At 41.9% G+C, this 12,685-nt stretch overlaps 1 long non-coding RNA gene across 2 annotated transcripts in view; it reads left to right on the forward strand.

Moving 5' to 3' along the window:
• The first annotated feature begins 4,327 nt into the window (after positions 1-4,327).
• LOC137864597 (uncharacterized) overlaps positions 4,328-12,685 on the forward strand; it is a 169,012-nt gene continuing 160,654 nt past the window's right edge. Inside the window, exon 1 of one of the 2 annotated variants that reach the window (XR_011101562.1) lies at positions 4,328-4,649. This is a non-coding gene — a long non-coding RNA (uncharacterized lncRNA). The remainder of the gene's footprint in view (positions 4,650-12,685) is intronic. The other variant, XR_011101561.1, reaches the window with a different exon arrangement.

Genomic DNA, 12,685 nt, shown 5'->3' on the forward strand with positions numbered 1-12,685 from the left:
AGCTGTTATGCTTTATGAAGTGCTGGAGTATTGTATATTTTCATGTCTGTTGTGGTGTCCTTCCCTCTCAGCATGAGAGAGAAAGAGAGAGAGATCCTCCAGATAGCAGTGTCCTTATTAGCTACAAGTTCAGCCAAGCATGTGCTGCTTTTTCTGTCACTCGGTGCTATGGTTATCTGCAGAACGGGAATAGAAAACGAATGTCTAATCTTTAAAAGGGGCTTAGGAAGATTACTTCAACCTTTACCCTGCCCTGGCTGAACTTTGCTTAAATCCTAAAATGTTCTAAATAACTTTTGTTTCAAAGATGGACTTTAGTGTACCATGCTGGCACCACGCAAAAGGAGGCAGCGGCAACTAGCTGGGGAGAGAGATTTGCACATAAAAGCAAAACCGGGGAGTGTTGCCTTTTCAACTTTCTTTTTGTTTTCCTAACAAAGAAAAGTGGAACTGTGCATGTTGGAATAACCCAGTGGGGAGGAGTGAAGGCCAGGCAAGGAGAGGAGGACTCCTCCTTGAACACTAGCAAGAAATGTGAACTCCTAACTCAGCATGGGTTTATTCTTTCCCTTTGTCATTGCGACTTCCTGGCCTCCCAAAGAATTGCTTGGATCTTGTTTTTTACTAAAACTTCCAGGAAGGAGTAAATACATCTTCTGTGGTCTCTGGGGGTTCCCTCCAGAGCAGCACCAGCCTTAATTAGTCCCGCTGCTGGGACACATTCACACATGGTCTCCCACAACCACCAGAGAGAGACACCCTTGTTGCTTTGGGCGTGTCTTGAAAATGTGACCTAAGATAAGAGTGGAAGAGGAGAAGATTGTATAACCTTGTGATACTGGCTTACAGATATTTACTGACACTGTACTGAAAACACAGAAGTTGCCTGATGGGAAAGAGGAGATATAAAAGGCCATTTCCCAGAAGAGTGCTTTCCTTTGGTCTTGTGGGAAGAGAGCAGACAAAGCTTATGTAGTTGGAAGGTTTTTTCTTTAACCTCAACTTCTGCTAGAAAAATGGTAATTCATGACCATATTTATTAGGTTCAAACTCATTTTTACTTTACCTTTACATTTTCCTTCGATCTGGACCGTGCTGTCATACCGGGCAGCTGCCTCACCCAGGGCACATGTTCTGCCCTTGCAGAGCGCTTCCAGGGAGGGGAAGGGGACACTGCAGGGCCGGGGTTCCCACCTGCTGGCACAGGCAGGGCAACACAGAGTGGCAGCTGGCTTATCGTGAGGCAAACAAAGATTTAGGGAGCAGGCTGGGCAGCATGAGCCAACTGTAATACTTCAGGATGATGCTTCAGTGAGATTCAGCTCAGCTGAACACAGAGTGCCTCTGGCTGCTCCTCTTTGCTAGGTACCAACACACAGTCTGGTTGCTATTCCAAAAGTATCCAGTTTGATCTAACTGTAGGAGAAACTTGATTTGCTTTTATGTATATAATTTTGTATTCAAAGTGGTGTCTTTCCTCCGTCCCAAACAAAGGCAGAGTGATGAAAATAACCGTGAGTTAGCAGGTAGACAGAGGAGACTGGGAATAGCGTTGGCAGTGCTTCTGTCACACTGCTGCCCCTAGGAGGTGGATACTGGGGAGCACCTGCCGCCACTCATGGGGTGTTTGACTGCTCCATGTCACCACAGCATGGGAGTCAGAACAACTACCATGTGTGTACCTGTCCTTGCTGTTAATTACCTTACCATTGAACGAAGCAAAACAACATAAAGGGCCCTTAGGAAATATTTAGAGGAACTGGAACATAAGGTTAAAGGTTCCTAATCTGCTTTATGATTGATCATAGTAGGGCTTGGTGTCGGGGCTGGGGAAAATAGTTTTCTCTCTCTTTTTTGATATAATGTAGCCAGAAATTTTTCAGAATTGGTCATCTAACTGCAAATGTGCAGCACCTCCCCATCTGCACTGCAGCTGCAGTCCTTCTCCCTGATGTCTGCACAGCGTTGCGGCAGGCTCTTGGTGCTGGAAGAGCAGCAGTGAAGCAGGGCCATACACTGTCCCTCTGTCTGTTTTGTTGGCAATAAGTGTATGTTACAGCTGCTTTTTTCCTTATCATCCATAAAGTTAAATTATTCACAACCAATTTCACTCTAAAGAGCCCTTATGTACATTTGAAAAACAGAATGCATTTAAATGAAAGTGAAGTCTTGTTTCTAATCTATTATAGGGGTTCATGCTTCTCCTAAGAGATGACTGACTTGCTGTGAGGTTACCTTGTACCTTCGGATGTACACCATTACCTGGCAGCTGGTCTGCCTCAAAACCACTCTTTCCATCTCAGTGTGCAAATAACATACCATGAAAATACTGTCTTATAAGATTTTTTTTGAATCCATATGGCTTACCTGTATGTGAAGAAATTTCTGCACCTATAGACAAGGTGTTCAGTAGCTAAATAGTATTTCCCACTACAGTAAACTTTTCCAGAGTCCTTGCAGATCTTTAAAAGTAATTCCAAAATACATTAGAAATAAGTATGCAAAGAACCAACACTGATTTTGAAAATATCTGAGGTCAAGTGGGAAAGCATCTACAAAGGGTCTAACACAAGGCAGTAGCTTGCTACTCGGAACTGCTCGTACATCCTGCATTGTGAATGCCTATTTCCTCCTCTCCTCTCTTCTCTTCTTCTCTCAGCAGTGCTGCTTTTAACTAGTATAATTCAGAGCCCAGTGATTAAAAAGTCTTTCTTGTGAGCAGTATGAAGCCACTGCCAGCTCTCACGTTACCCCATGAACATGGGCAATGATTGTTCCTATAAAAATGTGCACACTGTTAAATGCTGTCATTTATTTCAGTGCATTTATTAATATAAAACATCAATGATGGTTTAATTAAGAGCTTAAATTTTTTATACTGCAAAGTAGAAATATTTATGAAAGAGCTGATCAGAGATAGAATATTAAAACAAAACAGGTGTTTTAGCAGAAACACAAATAAAATGTCTAACAGTAAACATTAAAAAAATCAATTATTAATCATGCTTCTTTTCATTCTATTGCATTACCTCCCAAAGATTTTGTGTCTAATGAAGTCTGTGGCTTTGCAATATTCTTTTATCCTACCACTTGGCCTTCCTATTTGTGTCCTGTGGTGCAGCTGGATAGATTATCTGCATCTTCAGAAGAATTCTGGGGACCAAACTGAGATTAAGGTTGTAAACCCACAGGGCTAAGTGTCTGAATTCCTTCTGAAGTGCTCAGTTGGAAGAGATGTCTGTGCCATTTCCTTGTTATGAGCAGGTTTGCACTCTTAATTTTAGTATTTCATCTCTGTTGATGATACCAAACCCAAAAACTTTGTTATGAACCCTTTGGTGGCCTGTAAAATGGCCTGATGTTTTCTAGCTTTGGCTCACATTTGGCTTTGCATTGTTAGAAAGGAATCAGATGAAGCTGCCTGTCTACACCTTAGGTTTCTTGCCCAGTCTGGTTGCAAGATGTCTACGAAAATGGAGAAAAAAAAATACAGGTCTATAATGTCATCCTTTGGTGATGCGGACTTTACCTGGTGCTTCATCACTGCTGAAGTTGCATTTCTTTTTTTCCCCCTCTTTCCCTTCTGGTTTTGCAGCAGGTGGTGGCAGATCCTGCAATGCTCAGCACTACCTTTATTTTTCTCTCAACATCTCAAAGCTTCTTGGCCTTTGACTTAATGCAGTCTGTAGGCTTCCTCCAACTAGGTTGCCTTCTGTTGACGTCTTAAAGTTGTCCCCTACCCAACTTGTTTGAAACGCTGGGTTCTTGTCACAGCATGCTATAAATTGCACGTTATTTATGACTTGCTCTTATATATTAAGGAAAATGTTGCTATTGACTCTACTGAAAGAATGACTGGGTCATAAAAGGATTGATTTTACATATTCTCTGCTATATTTTTGGAGATAAAAATTGTGTTTAATTGCTTTCCATGTTTTTGATCGCCTCCAGGCTTTGGAGGACAGAGCCTACCTCTGTACCTCGTGTTTAGCAGCATCGTGGCACCAGCTGTGCTGAGGTTTGCCGATTTGCAGCAGGTGGCAACATGGCAAAAAGGCAGCTGTGGTAATTAGCAGGGTCCAGAAGATGTTGTACTTTTTGTAGTTCTGAGAACGTATTCTAGGGAAGTCCAAACTTTCATTGCTGACTGAGAAGTGGGTTTTGGTGAGAAGATCCATGTGAGATGTTGGTAAAACTGAGAAAGAGAGAGGTCAGGCGGCAGTGGTTGTTCCCCTTGTGCAGGGATGGAGTGAGAGCCAGGAGGAGCCAACCAGGTATTTGCAATCACCTGTAACGACCACTGAAGAGGGCTGGAGGAGGCACCTGTGCTGTAGGGAGGGAGTTTCTGTTGCTGTGGGTTGAATTTGGGTGCTTGGCTAGGTGTGTTGGCAGGAGATGTTTGTACCTGGTCCTGGTGGAAACATCTTTCTTTGTGTGCAGACCTGGTCCATCCTAGCATTGTTCAACTATGGATCACCACTAGCTGTGAGGTGAACTGTAAGCATCTGCTTTGTGAGAGGTGAGCGTGGAAGAGGAGGCTGCTTGCTTGGAAAGGAGGGAGAAGTATATCTTTCTGTGAAGCTCTTCCATCCCTTTGGGTCAGAGGCAGTGGAGTTGTGCTGGTTCTGGAAGTGGTTGGTCCGATAAAGGTGAGTTGCTGCTGCTGTTATGATGAGCTCCCTCAACATGCAGAGGGGAGTATGCTCCTGATAGCTGAGGCTCTGGTGCGGTTAGGGACTGAGGTTGGACTCTTGAGAAAGAGGAGGTTTGTCATGTTGGTACCTGTTTGTGGGATGGAGCCTCCTCTCCGTGGCTTGATCTGTGGCTGCCTTTCGTCTTCTGCCCTTTATAGAGAGCTAAAAACAAGATAAAATGCTTATCTCAAGGCTTCACTCCCACAGTGAAAAAACTCTATGATTTACTGCCAAATCTGTTCTGAAACAGTAAGACTATGCAGATAAACTAATCTTGACTATATTTTCACACTGACAGTAGGGTAGTTGTTGCAAAATTTGGAATGCCAGGTAAATATCCTTTGTTTCATTGATCTATCATCCTGTTCTGTAACTGACTGCCAAGTGACTTTCTTTTCTCACTCCGAACTCCTAATGGAACTATGCACATTTTTCCAACAACTATTGTTAAACTCAGTGGGTGAACTTGGCTGGCAAAACTCCCCTTGGTTGCAGTGGAGCCCAGATTCCACATATGCTGTTTCTCTGTTAATTAGTGGATTTATGCTTTTCTCATTTCCAGTCCCTTCAAACAATTGAAGGAACTGCAGTGGGTGCATCTCATGCTGTCTGCTGCTTAAGAGAATGAGGGAAGGAATTAAACTGATTAAAACATATTTATTCTTTGTGATGCAAATGTGATGACTTAATGCTAGGTACAAAATGGCAAGTGAGGTTGTTTGCCAGCTCTGCCAGTGTTGCAGTACGTAAAAATGATGCCTCACGTATAGAGGGTTGCAGTAACTCAAGCAGTGGAAGTTTATCGTAGCTCATTGATCAGAGGCTTGAAACTGTGTATTCAGTGCTGGCTGTGATAGCAATCCTATCTTGATCTGAAGTTAGCAAAGAAATTGGGCTACTGATTAAGATTTGTGGTGTCTTTGGAGAGAACATATATCTCGGTATATATGCTGGAGCAGAGCATATTTCCTCTAATTCTTCCCTCTAGGGAAGTGTTTACACTAATTCTGTGATTTTTTTTTTTTTTTTTTTTGCTTTTTGTTGTTGTTGCTGCTAAGCTCTTCTTAACTTTAAAGTTATAGAAATACTGATCTTTCCGCTGTTCTAGCGTACAACATCCATGCTTGCCGGAAGCCCTAGAGAGTGAGCAGCATGACTCAAAACATAGCACAGCTCTGGTTTCACTGGTGGGTGGGTGAGTGAGGAAGGAGAGAAGCAGCCTTTGTCAGAGCAGCTACTATTTGATAGAAATAAAATACTGCATGGGTTCACCTGAAGTGTTCCCCCTAGCTTCTTCTTAACTATTCATTTCATTCATCTACTTTAAGTCAGCCAGTAAACTAATGTGGGAAAGTCATGCGCCAGTTCAGAATCATTTATCCTATGAATAACATGCTCAAAAGTCCCTCAGGATGGCATTAACCTTTATATTGACTCAAGCAAAGAGCCTCACATGATTTCTCAAGCTGCTGTATGCTAGGTGTGAAGGGAATGCAACTGAACATTATTCATCTTGTAGTGGAGTAATTAAACAATGTTTTGGTAGGAGTAACATAGCAAAGATGCTCACTCTGATATAACAAAGAGGTTATAGCGTTATAATTGCAAAACGTTGTTTTTTTTGGTCTTGTTTCTACTTTTTAAAGCTCAGAGATTATCATACTTACACTAAAAAGTATTCCTGCTCCTTTCTCACCTCCCCAATAAGGTGCTGATTTAAGTGTAGCTGTACTTTTAACTACCCAGCAGCACTTGCTTGACCAGCCTGAAAATATTCTTTCTTGTCTTGTAACATTCTGGATCACATCTTGCCAAATCAAATAAAGGGAAGCCTGTTGTGCAATACGGAGTATTGAAGTCAGCATTGAGCCCAGCAACAGAATAGCAGTAATGGTGTAATGCAACGGGACGAGGTGCTCACTGACATGAACGGGAATAGCGTGCCTCTGCTAATGCTGCTACAGCTGTTTCACCCTGTTGTTTTTACTTTGAAGGACTTTAGTAGTTCCTCGAATCTACCAAATGCTATACTCGAGTGCTTTCTCTGTTAAAGGAGGCCTACTTTAGAAATGTTGCATGGACTGAAAGTGAGCTCTTCATGTGGTGTCCTGACCCCCTCCCCGCCCCATGTTTGCACAGTGTCTTGAGAGCAGTGGTGTGCTGCAGCTCTAGGAATGGCTGTTTCTAACACTTTAACAGCATAGCATGTCAGAGGATCTGTTCTAGAATGTATTGCTTCTAGCACAAGATATGGCAGAATCTAATTAGTCAGGAATTACCCAACATATAAATTACCTAGAGCAATAGATTTACTACTGCTACTCCTAAATACAGCGTCTCCGTGTCTGACTAAGCTCCTTTCAGAGTTGTTGTTGAGGCAGTTTCCATTCAAGCCCCATATTTCTGAGGTTGGAGTATGGCCCATTCCTTATAGTAGGTGAGCAGCTACAGTTTCCTGGAAATCTGTTCCCTTTCTTCCAAAAGTTGTGCTTTTTCTTTTCCGTCCCTGTTGGGCTGCCCGTGTTTGCTAAAACTGAAGAATGTTCCTAGCCCTGGGAATATTTAGTTAGTATCAGATGAGCATGTTCTTCACACTTCGGGTATTTCTTAATGAGGGCTGGGGAGGGAGGGGGCACAACAAAAAATCCCAGCCCTCACTATTGTGTGTGATTTATGGTGTCAGAGGAGCTAATTAAAAATAATAGGGAGAAAACTGCCCAGAAGAGTATAATTGGAATTGAATCCAAATGGAAATTTCAGTTTTGGCCTTTCTTCTACTTTCTCCTAAGTTATGGAGAGCTTTGTGAGATGAAACTTGTTCTATAATGTGCCTGAACTAGAACAGTGAATGCAGAATTGTCTGGGTGTATGCTTAGAACAGAACTTCTGTGGCTTGGTAATCTGAACAGTTGCAACCTTTAAATGTGGATTTTTAACTACTTGAATACTTTTTAGAAATGGCATACGTAAAAGCTATGGTAAAATCATATTTTTAGTTTTATAAGAGCAATCTAAATATTTGGAAAGCTTGCCATTCCTGTCTTTAACAGTTGCCCTTCTTGATGTTCCTTGTTGCAATTCCTGTGTAATTTCTCTCTTTGTTTGTCACTGAAAATCTCTCATGTTTCTCTGGATAAAGTGTAAACAAGTGGTTTGTGGGCTGAAAAGAAGACAAGGTTCTACCCTCTGTACTTACAGTTTTGAGAGCCCATTTTAGATGTTTTATGAACAGAGAAAACTAAATTTAACCATGCTAGTAAAACCAAGTGAGATGCTCCCAGGCACGTAGACGGTATACCACACGTTATAAATATCTGCCTAAGACGTAGTTCAGAAGAGAGAACAGCGTGGACTCCTTGCAGCTCAACAAGAAAATTCTTGAGGTCAGTCATAAATGATTCAGCTGGCATTTTGATTAACACTAGATGAAACTCACATTGAAGGCTTTTATTGTAGCTCATGCAAACTGTTGAAGTTATGCCACGTTCCTATGGAAAACCAAAGATGATGTATATGCAGTTTGGTTCTGATGGGTTTGATGCTACAATGAGTACATGTACTGGTATAAAAAGGAGAAGAAACATCGAATGGTTGGGGTTTAAAAACATAAAAATTGGTAAGAATGGCCTGAGTTGTTTGTTTTATCAGTACAGCGTAAGGCAAGAGGGGGTTTTGAAGTCTCGGGTGGCTCTGGGAGAAACCTTTTCCTGTTGTGTGGGATGGAGGGGTGAGTTCAGTCCTTGTTAAGGTTGTGTGATGGCTCTTCTTCAAGTGGTGCTGCACAACCCGGAAATACATGGCAGAACTGCATTATCTGACTGTCTTGGGTCAGTTCCAGCTGTTACTGCTGCACCTTCTGCTTTATCCAGGCCTGTAGGAACCCAGACCTACATGCTTCTCCTGAGGTATTTTTGTTAGCTTTCAGAAGTGTGGATTTGCTTGTACTTCACAAGCTAAGATTTTTTTAATAGCCTTCAAGACCACAGCAGTGTTCAGAAAGCGAATTAATCAAGAGTCCCGTGGATAAAACGTTATGTGGTCATGTAATTAAAACCATGTGTATATACAGTGGGGCTGAACCAACGTTGCATGGGCAGTTCTAATTCTGGCAATTCTTAATTTTGGAGTGCTTGGCTTAGCAATAAAATGCTGTTTTATTGTAGTTCTTGGATGTAATTGAAAATATAGTGGGAGATGAGCAAGTGAAGTAGGAAACAACTGAAGATAATTACAAGCAGATCTTCATTTCAAGCAGAGAAGTTAATCTTCCTTTGGGCTCTTGGGCCTGTTTTAACAGGGTAATTAGCCATAGACCCTGTGGCTTTTGACTCCCAGTCCCAGCTTAAACCTCTGCATCCTAATAAATGAGGACATGCAGTTGTGCGACTGGGAGAAGCTGTCAGAGGCACATGCATTATGAGTGTCTGAACCGTGGGGAAAGCGGTCTGACTTCAGCTGGACTCTGCTTGCTTCAGCAAGGACATGTGTCCAACTGCTTTCAATGAAGCGAAAGAACACTAAAGCAATTTTTTTCATGTGAATGGATGGATTGTATTAGTCCTTGTTCTTTCCTTTTCCCTTACATTGTCTGTTATTTGTGAAAGTATATAATCGTAGCTGAATTCAGCCTGTCAGAGCTGTAAAACCAATTAATTTGATTTCTCCTTCACCATCTTTCACACTCTGTTTTTGGGTCAATGTATTCAGCCCCCCTTTTTCCTTTTGCCTAATTACATAGGCATTGCCAGGTGTGAATCTCATCTGAAAGTCCTTTTGCTATGTATCTGGTGCAAATGATTATTACTGTCTTGATGGTGTTCGAAAGCTCCTGTCTTTCAGGAGCAGGCTCTTGATGTTTTCTTGTTCACTTCTTTTGACTTCTAAGGCTCAGATACCCTTTCAGTAGAGTCCTCTTCAGAAGTCATTTGAGGGGAACTGGGTCTCTGGCCACCAGTGCTGCTGTAGGAAGGAAGTTTTGGGGTTGCTGTAGCAGGGATGGGTTCTCATTTCTGACAGTAGTTTGCTGACCCACATTGATCAAATCCAGCCCTTTTAGAAACTGAATGGGCCTGACAATGGGAAGGGATTTGAGTACAGTGGCCATGGGCTGAATTGTATGATTAGTGAGCCTGATAGCTACCGTCTGTGCTGCCAAACCCTGCAGGATCACTCTGAAAATCTATCAAACTGTCCTTTTTAAAAAAGCACTTGCAATAAGAATTAAAAAAAAAAAAGACACAAAAACTAAGGATAACTTTTGACATGTATTTCTCCCAGGCAACTGTAAAGGAAGGCCTTTGCCAAGCCAGAAAGCTAAATGGTGAGTCCAAGTCCTGAAACTTGAAAGGGCAATCTAATAGGGTAGAAAAAAATAAGTACCGCTCTCTGCTTCTTATGGAAGTTAACGTTTTTCAGGTTTACAAAGTCCTTGGCATGTGAAACTGGCTGATCTTTTTTTTTTTTTTTTTTTTGTTAAACTGTTGACATGAGCATGCAATATAGGACTTACCACTAACATCAGTAGGAACAGGCTCAAATGGTTGTCAGTGCTCCCTTTTTGCACTGTTCCTTGGGAGGGGGGAGCGAAAAAGTCAAGCTTAAAAGCCTCCCAATGAGGCTATTCAACTGAAAACCAAAAAAGCTGCTAGTTCTATGGGAAGATTATTCCCTTTGGCAAAATGTGTGTGTATTGAGTAATCTACAATTCAGTCTTATTCAGTCTCCTGTCCTTTTTTTTTTTTTTTTAAACATACTTGCAGAGAACTCCCTGGGCTGTTCCTTAACACTTTTCCGTTGCATCGGGGGTACTGCTGCTCTCATTCCTGCAACTAACACAGTGTGGTATAAAAAGGTGAAGTGCAGAAGCCCATACGCCATCTTCCTCACTTTCTCTCTGGGCAAATTCCTTCTCTATTTCTTAGACATGTCAAATGTCTTCTTCTGTAGGTAGCAGATATGAGTCTCTTTTTTCCTAAGGAAGCTGTGTTGTACAGCTCTATCCCCTTGCTGTAAGACTGCAGCAGTGCCAACTGATAGTTTGAAGCTGAAAAAGCATGAAACTGCTTGGTTTTTCTTGTGTATCTGCGTGCTATAAATGGAGGAGGAAGGTTTAAAACTTTACACCGTCTGGAGGTAGCTAAATCCACTAAATATTGTATGGCTGACTTTGCCATCAATAATTCAAAAAAACCCGTGAGTCCAAAATGACAAAAATCTCACTTGGACAGCTGTAGCTGCAGGCAGAACAGAAAGGATTTGAGCCAATTGTGGGCTTGGTGCTTTGTTGACTATAAAGGTTGAAGAACACCTGAGGTCCCTGCAGTCATTAAAACAGAAAAGAACAGAACAAAGCAGAATATTGCTGCAGAAAAGGCGAAGTGCATTTTTACATTCACTGCAATTGCTCTGATAGATGTAAAGGTGTTGAATTTCTGTTGCAGCACAAATTATGCTACCCTGAAATGCTGGATTAATTTAGGGATGTATCAAACATAATTTTATCCTATTTGTGTAATGAGATCACTTAGCCCCTGCTCTCTTTTAATCACTGGATTTGATGCAGAGACAGGAAGGCAGAACATGGATTTCTGTCACCTGGAGGATGCAGGTATTGATCCACGCGCACACAGTGCCAGCGGGAGGTGGGAAGGAGCGAGAGCTGACATTATTCTGACACCACAGGATGGCTTCAGTGTGTGGTGTGCAGAGATGCTGGGCTGTGCTCTCATTTCTTGGTTTTCCCCAACTCTGGCTAGAGGATGTCTTATAGCAATGACTGGCCAAGTACCTGGGGACCTCAGCAGTGGTTTGAGGAGTGCCTCTTTAAGCTTTTCAGACTGCTGTCATGAAAGCTTCAGACCTACTGCAGAGGTAGGGTACTGAAAGCTGAGTTTTTTCTTCCAGTTACAACTTGAGAACCCACTGTGAAAAACTAAAATCACAAACTGAATTAACTAGAGGGTGGAGTGAAAGCTTTCTGGTCATGCCAGATGAAGGATTTTAAAGACTTGGTCATTAACATCTTTATTTCTTTTTGAAATTGCTTTTTGTTTTCCACTAACATCAAAGAGAAAAGTGGTTTTGAGCAAGAAAACAGACCACCAGTGTTTCAGCAATATTAAATGACTTGGGTCTATTTTTCTGGATGGGAAATGTCAGAAGTGACCACTTTTCTGAAGGAACAGAACCCTTTTCTCATGATAGCTTTTGGCATAAAGTGCAATTGTCCTGTACCTCTTCAAATTTGGTAGAGATTTTCCTCAATCCTTGTGTTGTTACCAGGACGATGTATTCTTGAGATCTCACTTATCTTCAGAAAAAGAGCAGAAGATAACTCAAACCAAGGAGTAAAGCAGTAGTATCGCTAGTCACTAAAAATGCCTGTGGATGTGTGGAAGGACAAACAAACCCATTTTTGGTTTTCACTTGCTCCCATTTGGGCCCTCTAATATTACGAATGTAGTGCAGTGCTTATAGAAATAGATAAATTTCTTTCTAAAAAATTTTGGTTACCTTTGCATGTTGTCTTGTCTCATATCACGCACTGGGGTCAGAAGTACTTAGCTTATTTCAGGTGAGTTTAGCGCACTCTGTTCCCTTACCAAGGGAAGGGGCTGAAGCAGCCCTGTCAGAAGGGGGCTGGTGCCTCTGTTCTCAGAGCTGACCCATCACGTGTTCGCATGGCGCAGCTTATTTGGTAATATCACTGCTGAAGACGGAATGAATCCTAGGAGAAATAAGAAATTCCATCTATGCGAGAGGGATGTTACTAGCCAAGGAGAGACAGTGTTTTTCTGCTGAGAGCCTGACCAGGCTTCGCTCTTACAGGCTCAAAGATGAAAGCATTTGACTTAGAAACCCAACTCCACCACCTTCTCAAACTTGGTTATTGACAGATGCAAGTTTAACTTCCATCTCAAGTGAGTTCATGGGTTGGCCCTAGAAATCCTCAGGCTCTAAATTCAAGCTATCTTGAGAAGAATCTCTCACCT

This window comes from Anas acuta, chromosome 15 (genome assembly GCF_963932015.1).
Source record: "Anas acuta chromosome 15, bAnaAcu1.1, whole genome shotgun sequence".
Classification (NCBI taxonomy): Eukaryota; Metazoa; Chordata; class Aves; order Anseriformes; family Anatidae; genus Anas; species Anas acuta.